This window comes from Macrotis lagotis, chromosome 3, assembly GCF_037893015.1.
Source record: "Macrotis lagotis isolate mMagLag1 chromosome 3, bilby.v1.9.chrom.fasta, whole genome shotgun sequence".
In the NCBI taxonomy this organism is placed as follows: domain Eukaryota; kingdom Metazoa; phylum Chordata; class Mammalia; order Peramelemorphia; family Peramelidae; genus Macrotis; species Macrotis lagotis.
In genome coordinates, this window is record NC_133660.1 from 283,978,686 (window position 1) to 283,991,561 (window position 12,876).

Sequence of the window (12,876 nt, forward strand, 5' to 3'; positions counted from 1 at the left end):
GATCCCAGCAGGAGGGAAGACTTGAGTAGAAGGAGAGAAGCCTTGAGGGAAGAGTAGATTCTGTAATGTTAATCACTTTAAGAATATCTATAAGGAAAGAGTTGAGGGGCAGCTACGTGTCGCAGTGGATAGAGCACCGGCCCTGGAGTCAGGAGGACCTGAGTTCAAATCCGGCATCAGACACTTAATCATTTCCTAGCTGTGTGACCTTGGGCAAGCCACTTAACCCCATTGCCTTGCAAAAAAAGAGTCGACCAGAGCCAGAGTGACCGGGTCCTCCTGTGCAAGGGCAGCTTCATGTAGAGGGCACCTACAGCCTCAGTGTCCTTCAGGAGCATCGAAACAATATCATTCAGCACCTAGGAATCATTAGTTAAAATGGGAAGCTATCGGGCCCCCACAGTGTTGTGCTTACCTCCTTCCTGGAGCAGCATCCTAAATAGGGATTGCCACCCATCCAAGGGGTAAAAAGTCCTCATTTCACTTTGAATTACACAGAATAATTGGTCAAGACAGTGACCCACAGGAAGCCTGGAAATAAAGGCTGATGTGGCAAAAGCTTAAGAAGGGTCAGAAGCTCTTCCCTTACCATGTAACCTTGGGCAAATCTCTGAACTTTTTATTTTATTTTAATTTAAGGCAATGGAGTTAAGTGGCTTGCCCAAGGTCACATAGCTAGGTAGTTATTAAGCATGTGAGGCCACATTTGATCTCAGGTCCTTGACTCCAGGACTGGTGCTCTAGCCACTGCGCCACCTAGCTGCCCCCATCTATAGTTTTGGATTACATGGATTAATATGATTAGGGTGGATTTGTATGGATAATCATGGATTGTTTTTCTTTTGCTGTAATTCATTTATGATATGACCTTTTATAAATGTCATGAATCCATTTGGAGCTTATCCTGGTAGATGAAGCCGTTGCTGGACTCTTTTTAATTTCTGCCAGACTGCTTTCCAATTTTACCGACAGCTTTTGTCCATTAGTGACTCCTTATCCTACATTTTGGGATTCATTTGGTTTATCCAACCCTGTCCAACTATGTTCATTTGTACCCTGAGAGGCAGTGTGTCTGTCACAGGGGAGAGTAAGAAGTCAATTGGGTTCTGCTCCCACCCTGGGCATTCCCAGCTGCACTGACAATCTCTCTAAAGGTTCCTCAATCTTAAAATGGTGGTTATGAAGACTAGAGGCAATGTATGGAAAGTGCTTTCTAAACCTTAAAACCTTTGAACAACGTTGGCCTCCACTGGAAAGAGCCTAGAAGACCTTCTGGTCTAACCCTTTTATTTTATTGAAGAGGAAGATAGACGTCCGGTGGGCGAGAGAGGAAGAAGGGGGGGGGCAGCCAGGAGCCTCCAAATCCCATGCTCTTTATACCGCAGCAGGTTGACTATTATGACTGAGTCTTATCTGCTGGGAACTGGACATGAGTCAGACTCACACTATCCTGGGCAAGCTGGGAGACTCTAATAGAAGGGAGCATTCCAGAATATTTTTTGTAGAAGCCCAAGTAAGAGTCATGCCTGACTAAACAATGAGAATTCTCTTAGCCACGAGCATGATGAGCATGTGGCTAAGAGGAAACCAGGGAATGGGATTAACCTTTCATAAAGTCTTTGGCAAGATTTTTTTACCAAAGTCTAAAAATGTGAGTCACTATGGGATTAGGAGCTGATTTGTCATGGATAGGAAACTCTTTCAGATAGGAAACATCAGAGGGAGAAATAGACCCTTCTATGAATGGGGAATTACAAACAGTGATGTCCCTGAGGAATTTGTGCTAGGATATAGCTCATTAAATCTTTTGATAAATGACCTGGAAGTTTGAGTATGCATCATGAAGCCTGCAGAATCAATCCAACAAACATGAACTGAGAGTTTACTAAGGCCAGACATTGAGAATATGACAAAAAATGGTCCTATCCCTGCCATTAAGTTACTTAAATTCTATAAACATCGGGCCTCAGTTTCTTTGACAAATGAGGGCATTGGATTAGGTGACCCCTAAGGTTCTTTCTGACCTTAGCTAGATGATCCTGTGATCTGGATGAGGAAGCAACAAGGGGCAGATGAGCTGTAGTGTATGCAAGGACTAGTCACCCTATTGGCACCAGCCAACCAGACCTCCCTAAGAGGAGGGTGGGCTCTAAGCTCACTCTTATGATCTGAAGGAAGGGACCTGGAAGCCACACAAACTAAAACGGGGAATTGAGGTAGGTTTGGGAATGTCTAGGAAAAGCAGAAGGAAAAACTACTTCATATCTTTGGGATTATGGAGGTGGGTAGGCTCTCCCTCCTTAATTGCTAACCAGGGTCTGTCTCCAACATAGCAGAAGGCCCCCAACCCCACACATCAACCTCCTTGACCAGGCTAACCTAATGTTATCTTGTTCAGTTGTTTCAGTCATGTCTTACTCTTTGTGATATCATTGGGCGTTATCTTGGCAAATACAAGAATGGTTTGCCATTTCCTTCTCCAGCTCATTTTACAGGAAACTAAGACAAATGGAGTGAAGTGACTTGTCCAGGGTCACAGAGCTAGTAAGTGTCTGTGGCCAGATTTGAACTCAGAGTTCATTCTAGCCACTGTGCCACTTGGCTGCAAGGCTAATCTTTAGACAGTAAGCATTCATGGAAAACCCAAGATTGGCAAAGCTGGCATCTACTGAAATAGCTTGAGACTCTGGAATCCTCTCCAGGCCAGGATGTTGAACCAGGAGATGCAAGTGGAAGCCCCAGGCATTGTCCTTAGTGCTGGGGGTACAAAGAAAGGCTAAAAGAATGGTAGAGCCTCAAACACTATGAAGCTTTCCATACGAGGATGACAGAGAGTAGGAAACTGGGTTATATATAGAACCCTTCTCCATCCCAGTACGGCCACCATGCCAGTTAACTTCTGTGAGACTTTACTGCAAAATGGCACTGGCAATCAATCAGAGCTGTTGTAACAAAGATGGCTCACAGGATCTTAAATCTAGGGTCCTCAGTGACCATCTTTTCCAGCCCTCTCATTTCACAGATGAGGAAACTGAGGTCCTTGGAGTCAAGACTTATCTGAGGGTAATCCAGATATTAGTTATCAAGGGCAGGATTTGAACCCAGGTTCTTTAACACTAAAGTTACTGATCTTTCCACTGTATCACACTAATTTTGAAATACTATCAGTCTGAATATAGTTGAACTACAATTTATGCATCTGTTGTCAAGGCCTGTCATTTTCACCTTTGGAACTCCTCTCAGATATGCCCCCTTCTCCCCCTCTGACCCTGCCCACACTCTGAGGCAGACCCTCTTCATCTCATGCCAGGACTATTGCAATAGTTACTGGGGGGGGGGGTCTACCTGCCTCAAGTCTCTCCCCATCCAATCCATCCTCCACCATCAATGATTTTGGTCAAGTGATTTTCCTTAAAGCACAGTTCTGATCATGTCACCCCCTTCCCATGTCACTCCAGTGGCTCCCTGAGGCTTCCTCTAAGGTCAAATACAAAATCTCTTTTGCTATTTCAAAGGTCTTCATCACCAAGTCCCTTTCTACCTCACCTTGATAAGGAGCAGGGCCACCTCTTTATGTGAGATAGGGGTAGAGGAGATAGTGGTCAAAGGAGTATGAGTGATATGAGGAAGAGGGGAGAATGGAGAATGGCAAATGGCCTTGATTTATTTTGTAAAATATGAGCCAGGAAAGCAGGAGGGGAAGCCATGGGAAGTTTGAGAAAAGATGAAAAATAGGGTGTGGGAGAGTGAGTTGAGGCAAAGTGAGTTTACCATGCAGCAGTGAGGGCCCAAAAGTGGACATCACAATGGTTGCATGACTTTCTCCACGTTTACTCAGTAGAGTCTGTAAACAGCTTTGCACATCCTAAAGAACAATATGTAAATATGAGCCATGCTGGATTGTCTTTGTGGGGTTGGGGGGGGGGAGGTTCAAGCTCTAGAACTGAAAGGAGCCTAAAAAGTCCTCCAAGCCTCCCCCCCCCTCATTTTACACATCAGGAAACTGAAGCCTGGGGACATTAAGTGACAACCAGATGAACCCAGTCCTCTGCCTCTAAATTTGCTATTTCTTCCCTTGTGCCATGCTGTCTGTTTCTCCAAGGACTATGTCCACCTTCTGAGGAACAGCCTAATCAGTCTAGAGAGGCTTGTTCTCAATCACAATGCTGCCCATTGCAACTCATGAAACAAGAAAAAGGCAAAATGGTCTTCAGTCCTGGATGCCCCCTTTCACCTCTGTGGTGATGGTGGGCTTGATGCAAAAGGGGACACAGGGGTTGCTAAGAACAGAATATGGAAAGGTTTTTCTTGTTTGTCTGGTGAGGAAATGGGAGGTCTAGGGTCACGTGGTTACTTAGTGACATATATCTCAGGATGAATTCAAACTCAGGGCCTTCTGACTCCAGGAATGGTACTCTATCCCCCGTAGCACCTACTGATCCAGAATATGAAAATGTTACTTAGCTGAGGATGCTCAGAATGTGACATCTTTGTCAACTGTGGACACACCTCTAGAGGACATGAATACTTATCAGTCTTGGCAATGGTATCCCATTCATCACCAAGTTTCATAATCTCAGAGTTGATAGAGACACCAGTGGCCATCGAGTCCAAGTTATAATCTGAATCTAGGAATCCTCATTATAACATGCCCAACAGGTGGTTGTTTAACTTCTTCTTGAAGACGTCCAGGGAGGAAGAGCCTACTCCTTCCAGAGGCAGCCTTTCCACTTTTGATTGGTTTTCCTGTCTTAGGTCTAAATCTGCCTTCACAAGGGACAGAGTGAAAGGAGAAAGACAAAAGAATTAACGGGGGAGGGGGGGAGGAAGAGGACAGAGAGAAAAATAATTAACAATCATAATTGTGAAAAAAATTGTAGCAAGTTTCTCTTGTTTAATCTTTATTTTTTATTAATTTATTTATTTTCCAATTACATATACCATTTTCAACATTATTTTTGTAAAGTTTCTCCCTCCCACTGTTTCCTCCCTCTGGTTTCTATAATAAAGGCCTCATTTCTCAAATATATAATAGAGAATGGAATCAAATTTATAAAAATAAAAACTATTCCCCAAACTGAAAAATGATCAAAAGATATGAACAGTGTTGAGATGAATCAAAACTATCCATAGTCACATGAAAAAAATACTTCAACAGGGGTAGCTAGGTGGTGCAGTGGATAGAGCAGTGGCATTGGAGTCAGGAGGACCCAGGTTCAAGTCCAGCCTCAGATGCTTCATAATTATCTAGCTGTGTGGCTTTAGACAAGTCACTTAACCCCACTGCTTTGCAAAATAAAGGAAAAAAAAAAGAAAAAAATGCTCTAAATCATGATTTATTGGAGAAAGGCAAACAATTCTAAGGTGCTTCCTCCCACCTATTAGATTAGTTAATATTACAGAAAAGGAAAATGACAAATGTTGTAGGGGATGTGGAAAAATGGAAACACTTATGCACTTAGTGGAGTGGCAATCTGATTCAACCATTAGGTAGAGTCATTTGGAACTGAACCCAAAGGGCTATAAAACCATGTACACTTATCAATACCACTATGAAATCTATATCTCAAAAGAGACAAAAAAAAAGTAAAAAGGAAAAGGAGCTATAGCAGCTCTTTTCAGGTGGCAAAGAATTGGAAATTGAGCGGATGCCCATTAATTGGGGATCAGTTGACCAAGATATGGCATATGATTGTGATGGAATATTGTTGTACTATATATGATGTGCAAGATATTCTCAGGAAAACCTGGAAAGATTTATATGAGCTGAAGCAAAGTGAAATGAATAGAACCAGGACAACACTGTAATATAGTACAGCAATATTGTAGGAGGTGGTTGTTTGTCCTTCAATCTCAAAGTGATAAGGGAAGTGATGCCAAGTCCCCAGTCTCACTTTCTCCTCTAGAGCCATCCCCAGTGTCTCTCTTACCTAGCCTTACTTACTGAATGGACCTTGCTTCAGGTGACCTGGGAAAGAGCTAGCTTTAAGAGGCCAAGATCTCTACTCCATCCAGGGCCAGCTCCAGTTGTCCTGATCCATCTCTGGCCACTGGACCCTGATGGCTCTGGAGGAAAAAGTGAGACTGGGGACTTAGCACAGCCCTCCCCCACCTCCCAATCTAATTCACATACTTGTCTTGGCATCACCTCCCTGATGTCATGGTTTTCTTTGAGAATAAAGCATTGTGCTGTGAATAACTTCACTATTCTTAGCTACGCTGATGCAAGACAACTCCGAAGGACTCATGATGAAAAAGACATGGATTTAAGGCCCTTACTGGACACCTCCCACCTGACCAATGATCTTTCTTAAATTGTTGCTCCAGATGGGTTCTGACCAGGCTGAGAGAATTCATCACCTCCTTTCTGCTGGGAGGACAACTCCCTCTCTTTTACCATAGCCACAGGACACCCTGACTTTCTTGAGGACCCATGAGTCACCCTGACTTGGATGTGGAGCCAAACCTGGCCTCAACCTCTCTGGGTGTGGATGAAAGAGGAAGACAGGCCCTCAAGGAGTTTACTATCTAATCGGGAAGAAGACACATCAAAAGCTGCTGACCAGGGCCTGGGTCAGGCTGCTAGGCAAAGGAGACATGGAGGATGAAAAACTGCAGCAGGGGAGTAGAGAGCTGAATTCATCTGGCAGAATGCTGAGTTTCTGTGGTCTGAAGGCCTTACCCCACTCTTTCCCAAACTGCCCCCCAATGCCTCTCTACTGTGTATGATGTGTGACTACTGGGGAGCCCTCCAAAGGCCCCAGAATTTACAGTCCTGCAGAAGAGAAGTCTCACAAGTGCTGAACCCAATTAAGCTGGTGGCAGAGAATGAATGAGTGAATGAATGCATGAGCCAGGAGTTTTTAACCTAGAGTTTGTGAACTTTTATTTTTAAATAGTTTAACAACTGTTGTTCAGTTGTGTCTGACTCTCCATGATCTCTTTGGAGTTTTCTTGATGGAGATACTAGAGGAATTTGTCATTTCCTTCTCCACTGCATTTTACAGATGAGGCAACTGAGGCAAACAGGGTGAAGTGATGTGCCTGGGTCACACAGCTAGTCTGAGGGCTAAGCAGCACAAATAGACTCCCTCTCCCATATGACAGCCCTCCCTAGTCTTGAAGCTGGCAAGACCCATCTGAATCATATCATATTAATTCAGGGCAATCATCAATGCTAATTGGTTAATGTTTCCACTAACCTGAGCAGTTAAGTCTAGGGGTGTCGCAATATGGTAAAATCTAATAAAGAGAGCATGGCTCTGGGACCAGAGTTGAGGTGCTAGGTTTGAGGAGGAGAAGGAGGCTGAAGCAGGAAGATGGAAGCCCTGGGGCTGTGAGACCTGGGGTGAACTATTGAATCCTTCTGAGCTTAGTCCAGATACCAGGCCTGGAGGTCAGGTCCCTGCCATGGTTCCCTTGGGGTGGGCCTTTGAACCAAGTAAACAATGGTGGTGGTGGTAGTTGGGGTTAAGACTCTGGGCAATTCTTAATTCTTTAAAATTATTTATTCCAACTGCCTTAATCATGACATTTTCATCAATGAAAGAAGGTTGGTACATTTTCACAACTCCTGGACCAAACTTGGTCATCATAACTAATGTATTTGGCCTCTTTTGAGAAGACCTAGAGGCTGTTTTCTTTCAACATCAATAACCCGATAAGGCTGGCTTCCCTTGCCAGCCCCTATCCTAGGTGTTGTGAAGGTCAAGATAACTTCTTGGGGTAGATGAGTAAAAGGAAGGAAAGAGGGAAAATGTCATTGTGACAAAGCACATTGGTGCTCTCAGGAATGAGAACAGAGAAGAGAGAACTTTGTCAGGACTGCTTTGGCTGGGGTATCTTAGGCATCAACTCGGCAGCTGGAGCCCCAGTGGATAAGGTCATGGAGCCACAGAGAATGGCTTGGACAAAGACAGGAATTGTGGGCTCATCACATGTGCAGATGACACCAAGCCAACACCCTGATGATAGGATCCAAAGGACCTGGGCAGGCTCAATGAAAGATGAAATACGAAACACGGGAAAGCTAAATGTGTCATTTAAACTTGGGCACTAAATGTCACTTTTACAGCACAGAGAAGGGAGAAATGGTTGCGACATCAGGAGCAGCCATCCAAATAAAGGCTTAAGGCCAAAAAATAAGGGCAAATAAAAAGCTAGCACCATCTCTTTTTGTTGTTTATTGTCTGACTCTTCTTGGCAAAGATCCTGGAGGGTTTGTCATGTTCTTCTCTAGTGCATGAGGAAACTGAGGCAAACAGGGTCACAAAACTAGTAAGAGTCTGAGGCTGGATTTGAATTCAGAGCTTGTGTTCTTGGAGCACAGATGTTGAGCTATTTTCACCACTGGACATGAGCACCATAAGCCATTTGAAACCATCATAGACCATCACAAGATTCTGCAGAATTAAATCCACTATGACCTCTCCTTGAGGTACTATGGCTGATTTTAAATTTAAGCTTATCTACCTGGTTCTAGGTGCCACTTTTCAGAAATACTGATAAACCTAAGAGTATCTACTAACTGGCAACCAGATGCAGGTCCTTGAGATCCTGCCAGAGGAGGGACATCTAGGTGGCACAGTGGATAGCAGACTGGGCTGGGAAGCAGAAAGACACGAGTTCAAATCTAGCTTCAGATATTTATTGGCTGTGAGCCTCTTGGAAAGGCAACTTGTTTGCCTCAGTTTCTTCATCTGTTACATGGGGATAATAAAAGCATTAGGCTTGTGGTGAAGATCAAATATTTGCAAAGTGCTTTGTGTAGTGCACTGCATACAGTAGGGGCTATATAAATGATTACTAACCTCGTCTTTAACAAAATTAACCATATCTGGAGGAACCGGGGAACTTTGACCTGGAGAACACTCATGGAAGATCTGTTATAGTTGTCTTCAAATATCTGAAGGGCTGTCTCATAGAAGAGAGCTTCGATCTATACTCCAGAAAGTATAATCAAGAGATTTGTCTTATTTAAAGAGACTCTCTTTGAGTTAGGTGTGCAGAAGCATCTCCCTCTGTGTCTGGGTTAGACCCTCCCACTGAATGGGGGGGAAATGGGAACCTCACAGACTGAGCAGACCCTCTTGCCAGTGCCCTGAGGTGTGTGTAGCACTTGGGGGACCCCAAGGATCGAAGTCTCTGAGTCTCTTCCCCAAAGGGGTCCTGCTCCCCAAAGGTACAGTCTTTAGTGGGTCTAGCTTGCACTCATGTGACTGGTTCAGTTTCTCTAACGACATGGTCAATGAGACTGGGGGACACAGAAAGCACTGCTGCTTTCTGACTGCAAGGGGCAATGGGTCTAAAAGAAGTTGTTGGAAGGCTTCTTCTGACATAGACCCCAGAAGTATGTCTAGTCCAGTGGTCCCCATGCTAAAAAGGCTCGTAAGCAGAAAAAAAGGCCCACTTAACATTACAAATAGATTTTTTTTCTGTGACAACCAGCATGTGCATGTTTGAAACAAGACTTGGTTTCTGCCGTGACCTAGAAGAATTGGCATGACCAACACACAAGGATTTTTGGTGTTTGAGCAGTAGCTACCACAAACCTTGATGTCTGCTGAAGAGTTTTTGCAGTTTCTCCACCTGCCATCAGATAGTTCTCCAGCCACCCCGAGGATTTAACATTCTCATGTCAATCGACTCCCAAGGGCTAGCTGGAAGCTGGAAGCAGGCTCCAGGCTCCAGACTCCCTGGCCTGCCTCCCTCCCTCCCCCTCCATCACGTGCCCACAATACTGGCAGGGGAGGTCTGTTCTTGGAACACAAATGGCAAGTGTTTCCAAACCTGGACATGAGCATCATGAGCCATTTGAAACCATCAAGGACCATCTCAAGATTCTGCAGAAACAAATCTTCTAAGACCTCTCCTGGAAGCTCTAAGGCTGAGTTGAAACCTATCTTTCTGCTTATGGTCTTCTAGTCTCTATTGGATATTTAATTGAACTGGTCAGCAACATGGACAATGTGAGAGTGTAACTGGTGTGGAAAAGAGAGAGGCCCATTTGGAGAGAGCCTTCCCTTTCAAAGATTAGTCTGTATAAAAACATTGTTGGAGAACTGTACATTTATCATTTAATACAGCACTTGGGATAAGCCAGTAGACACATAAATATTTTATATACTAACTAGCTCTTCATTTTCACTGATTGTTCAGGTGGCTAAAAATAAAATAAAATGAATTTCTGTCTTTCAGGAGAACACGTAACAAATTCTGCTATTTCCCACCTCCTGTTTGTGTATGCAAGTATTTTTTTTTATATTATTCTTAACCTTTTAAACTGAAACAGAAATTGGCTTGATTCAAGACTGTTTATTTGGTGTTATTCAGGTGTTAGAAGCTTTTGTTCAAATAAAGTCCAGCGTCAAAATTAACTTTACATAGGATTGTTACATTATATTAAGCATCTTCCAAGTTGCATTTCAGTAAGCATGCTTTGCATTGTTAACAACATTTGTTAAAGTTTATATGTAGTCTTGCAAATCTTAACATGAGGTCTTGCTGAGTTAGGTCTTTAGTTCCTGCAGAATGGCCTACATAAAGCATTCATAATTATTTTGTAGTTTTATATTTATAATTTTCCAACCAATCCTAATACATCTTGTCATCTGATTTCATCCAGCAGCTGGGAGCACTTGATTACACACACCTAGTTCATACTCTGATTGATTAAATGATTCAATCGAGGTATCTTAAGGATTGATCACACGTAGTTTAAATGTTTGCTACTAGAACTCAATCAAGGTGGCATTCTCCTCCATAACAATATTGTGTCAAACATCTTGTCATATTTGTATGGATGGGGGGGGGGTGGAGGAGAATGAAAGACCTTCCTCCTCCTCCTCCTCCTCTCTTCCCTTCTTCCTTTTGCCATCCTCAGCAAATCTATTAGAGTACATTCCTAGTCTTGCAGTTGGCTAGCTTGGGTGACTTGGGCAAGTTCAGCATCATCCTTTTTAAATTCCTTCCCCAGTGACTTTGCTAAAATGCAGGTCTGTTCAATGCCTCCTGCTCCATAAACTGCTGTGGGTCCCTCTTGTCTCTAGAATCAAATAGAAACTTTCCCCAATTTGTTTCCTGGACCTTTCTGCTATAACCTAATACTGTTCCTTGTATTGTCCTCTCCACTTCCCATCTGTGCAATGGTTGTGCCTGTAATGCTCCTTTCTGGGTTTCCTGACTTTCTTCAAGATTCTGACCCAGCATTGTCTGGGGAGGCAGCCTTTCCTGGACTCTGCAGTTTCTAGGGACACCCCTTTAGAAGAGACCTTACTCCTTTTGCCTATACTCTATTGTACATATTGGCTGGCTCCCCTTTAGAAGATAAGTTCCTTGAGGGCAGGGGTTATTTCATTGGATTTTGGTTCTTCAAGTCACCACTACCACCACCACCACCACCACCACAATAATTAGGTTTCCTCCATCTACTTGGAGGTATGCAAAGGATTTCCCTGTGTGATTTTGGTTAATTGGCAATTAGGTGCTCGCTAAGTATTAAAGTGGGGTGTCCCTGGGCCCTGGGGAGACAACTAAGAAAGTCTATAAGAAGGGAGATGGAACTAGGTGAGAGACAGTGAGCTGGACCAGAGTTCACTGGCCTCCTTTCCAGGAGACCAAGTGAGAGTAGCACTTAGGGAAAGCAATTAGCTTTTGGTAGGCCTGGGGCCAATAAAAGGGCCCTTAAGGTCCCCAGGGTTCTCTCCTCTCTAGCTTTGGGGAGGGGTTTATTTTAGAAGAAAAGTTCTAATTGCTCTGAGCCCTTGGGAAAATTGTCACACCTGGCAGAGACTGGGCTCATTTCTTTGTAACTTTTGGCATCTGTGGTTGAGGCAAAATCCAACTTACTGTAAACATTTGGATAACAAAACTTGGATCCTGTTGGGAGGTTTGAGGACTGACTGGCATGGAAGAATGGGGAATCTGGGATTCTTGGGATTTCCTAGGCCTCCCCTGGCTCTGAGCTCTGAAGTCCAGACCTTCTGCATTTCCGCCTTGGTGTTATCTCTGCCCCCAGCTTGGGCTGGGCCAACCGAAGTCAACACTCATTCCAAGGGTCCATTCAGTCTTCCAAGTTCTCACCTAGTTAAAGTGATTAAGTCCTAAGCACCAGACTGGTCCAAGGGCTGGGGGGTACAAAGAGAGGCCAAAGGCAGCCCCTGACCTCAAGGAGTGGGCAGGGGGCAGGCCAACACAATGTATGAAGGAGCTCTAGAGCGGAGATGGTCCTCTAACCGAGGGGGTGGGGGAAGGCTTTCTGGAGGAAGTCTGCGAGAAGCCAGGAGCCGAGGTTTTTGGAACAGCCTGCAGAAGTGGGAGCCAAAGGCAAAGAGGGTGGGAGGGTCCCGGGGCGCCAGGTCACCCTGGGCAAGTCCCTCCCTCGTCTGCCTCGGTCTCCCCATCTGCAAATTGGTTTGGAGAAGGATCCAAGCCAAGAAAACCTAAATGAGGACAAGGGGAGGCGTCGGGGCAAAGGGCCCGAAGGCCGGGGCTCACGGGGGGCCTTGGGAGAGGAGAGGGCTGGGGGTGACCGCCGGGGGTGGGGGGCCCTGGCTGGGAGCGGGCGAGAAAGGCACCTCTGGGCCTCAGTTTCCCCACATGGCCGAGGAGGACCCCCCGAGATCACGTGGTAACGCACTACGTCAAGGCCAGCACCCCCCCCCCCGCAACCCGAGCCGTCCCAGCTCCCCGGCCAGAGGCTCCGCGCGCATGCGCGGCCGCCGGCCCCCGCGGGCCGCCCCACCCCCCGCCTCCGAGGCCGTGACCTCTTCTCCAATCAGCGGGGAAACTGCTCCCCCCCCCCCGGAGCCGCGGGGCGGGGGCGGGGCCTCCCGGCGAGAACCCGGCGCGGCCAATCCCGGGCCGCCTCCGCGGGCT

At 45.3% G+C, this 12,876-nt stretch overlaps 1 long non-coding RNA gene across 1 annotated transcript; it reads right to left on the bottom strand.

Moving 5' to 3' along the window:
* Positions 1-10,299: 10,299 nt before the first annotated feature.
* Positions 10,300-12,562, bottom strand: LOC141518816 (uncharacterized). Its single transcript, XR_012477288.1, has 2 exons — positions 11,848-12,562; positions 10,300-11,044 (listed from the first exon to the last, which is right to left on the bottom strand). It is a non-coding gene; the product is annotated as an uncharacterized LOC141518816 (long non-coding RNA).
* Positions 12,563-12,876: the final 314 nt, after the last annotated feature.